This window comes from Pteropus alecto, unplaced genomic scaffold, assembly GCF_000325575.1.
Source record: "Pteropus alecto unplaced genomic scaffold, ASM32557v1 scaffold359, whole genome shotgun sequence".
NCBI lineage: Eukaryota > Metazoa > Chordata > Mammalia > Chiroptera > Pteropodidae > Pteropus > Pteropus alecto.
The window spans coordinates 311,606-314,209 of record NW_006443119.1 but is presented as its reverse complement, the minus strand read 5'-3'; positions in this window follow the sequence as shown (position 1 = coordinate 314,209).

Genomic DNA, 2,604 nt, shown 5'->3' with positions numbered 1-2,604 from the left:
AGGCCACCTCCAATTTAGAAATGCCTGTTTTCTACAGATGTGAAGGGCAACTATTGGTTCTTTCTTACCCTTCTGAATTAAGGAATCCCTTCCTTCAAGGTTCTGCTTCTGAGAAATCCTCAATGAAGCAACCGGTAACTTCTAGAGAGACACTTGGCTCAGACTCAGAGTTGCAGAAGAAGCAGCAGCCCCTCAGGTGTGCTGACCCCCCGAGGATGAGTTCCATGGAGGGCTGGTCATGAGCTGGGACAGGCGAGAAGGAGAGTGGATCATCTGGGAGGTCTTAGTCAAGCCAGGTAGAAAGCGGGTGTTTAAACCAAGGGGTTTCGATGGGGGGTTTCAAGTGAGGGACCCCTCAACAGGGAAAGTGGAAAGAAACCTCCCAAAAAGGGAGGCATTCATACTCCCAGGAAGAGGGAGTAAAGTGTTATGGGTGGTGACCAAGACAACTTTGCCCATTTCAAATGTTGCCTAGGGCTGGTCATATGTCCAGTAGAAGAAAGCAGCTTTCTTTTATAAATCTTGTAGATCTTGGTTCCCAAGAACCTGAACTGAGCTTGGTGCTATTTGTAGTATAACTTAGTTGCATTGTAGGATAGGAACATATCAGCATTTATAAAATGAATTTCTATGAAGACATTGTTTCTGGTTCCAAAAAAGTGACACAAATATCTGTACTTCAGTCGAAAGCTCTCTGCACTGAAGTATACAAACTTGTTCCTGGTCGAAGGGGCTGCCAGATTCGGCTGTGTGTTGGGAAGGGGTGGTGATGGGCCTTGAGGCTGGGGAAGTGATAGGAGAGGGAGAATAGGGCATCCTTAGAAGGTGCCATGGATAAACTGGCCTTGTAGCTCTGCCACTGGAATACAGAACCCCATATACACCTCCATCAAGAAAACCTGACCGTACCTATAAGATGGAAGAAGTACTAAAATTCATGTCCTAGTTATGAGCAGAAAAGAGGATAAATGCTTGCCATAGTGCTTAGCACATAGTGAGTCCTCAATGTCTAATACTTGGCTATCTTTTACTTGTACTATGGCTACTGTCTAATTACTCTATGACTGCTACAACTACCAGGGCCACTACTGTCGGAACAGCTATGACTGTTGATACTACTACAATCTTGCTTTCCCTTCTTGGCCTCCTGAAATGACTCTGAAAGTCCAAGGGGCAGTGCAAGTGAAGGAAGACTTGCTATCCTCCTTGAGGGGGTGGGGTCTGCAGGGGACCGATTAGGCAGGGCCCTTGATGGAGGCCGATGAGCTGGGGAACAGCACACAGGAGCTTCTGGTCATTATGACCACAACTGGGGCTTCTGTTTCATTTCATATAAAATCAGAGGGCTTTAGGGTAAACTGGAGGTGAGGAGGAAGAGCTGTGTTGTAGCAGGAGGTCACATGGAGCCAGAGCTTGCTCCTGTATAGGTTGTAGTGACAGGAAAGTTGAGGTTGAGCCTGGTGGGGTTGATGCAACAGAGATCTAGGGCTGCAGAAATGGTGTGGAGTGTGCTAAGATCTTCCCATTGACTTCACCCTAGCCAAGCTAAAAGCTAAAGGAGGTTTGGCCACAGCCAGTAGTTACTGCCATTTCCATTCTAAGAAAAACCAAGTGAATTCTTTACGTGAATTATTTCTTTCAACCCCAGGTAGCTATAGAACAGAATGCACTCTTTAAGTCATTTTGAATTTCTCCAGACCATAGGCTCATCTTCCTAATGAACAAATTTTATCATCAAACTCCCATTTGCATGAAACTTCAGTGGCTGCGTGGTGCCTTCAGAACACAACCCAACCATCTGAGCATGGCATTCATACTCCCAAGTGCCTTTGCAGTCTTCTTGACCACAAATTTTCTGCCCAAGTTTTCTGGCCAAAATGAGGACTCTTATCTGCTGTCAGAAGATGCCCTGTGCTCTTCCCACTCCCCGCCTCCACTTGGCTTTTTTGGCCTGCAGTGACTGCACTGCCCACCCCTTCTACCCAACGGAATCCTTCAGTGCCACCTCAACCACGAGCCTTTCTTTACTAATACGATCTCAGTGAGCTTTCTTTTCTTTTCTTTTCTCTTTTCTCCCCTCCCCTCCCCTCCCCTCCCCTCCCTTCCTCTCCTCTCCTCTCCTCTCCTTTCCTTTCCTTTCTTTTTTTCTTTTTTTAAATTCTCCAGTGCTTACAACTGTTCTTGGCCACAGTTGGCGTACTGCACCTAGAGTTGTGAAGTGTCTTTTTCTGTATATGCATTTGAATGTATTTTTGTTTATATGTGCATGTGTGTATGTGTATATTTTGTCCTTAGGGCCTGGATATGCCAGAGATAGAGAGGAGGCAGAGGCTAGCTTGGTGTGAATATTTTCGCTAACATACCGGTTTAAGATTCTCAAATGGTAAAGACCTAGGCCCAGGGAAAGGAGACCTGTTTTAGTTTTAGTTTTAAATCTGTGCATCTATGAAGATGTCTTCCAACTTCAGGGAGCCTCAGTTTTCTGTCTCTGTGAAATGTGGAGACTACTTGTTTTTTTTTTCCCCCCTCCCTTACAGAAGATGAAAAAGGCTTTTCAATAGCTGAGCTATTTTAAGACCACAAAACAATTAAAGGCATGAAAGA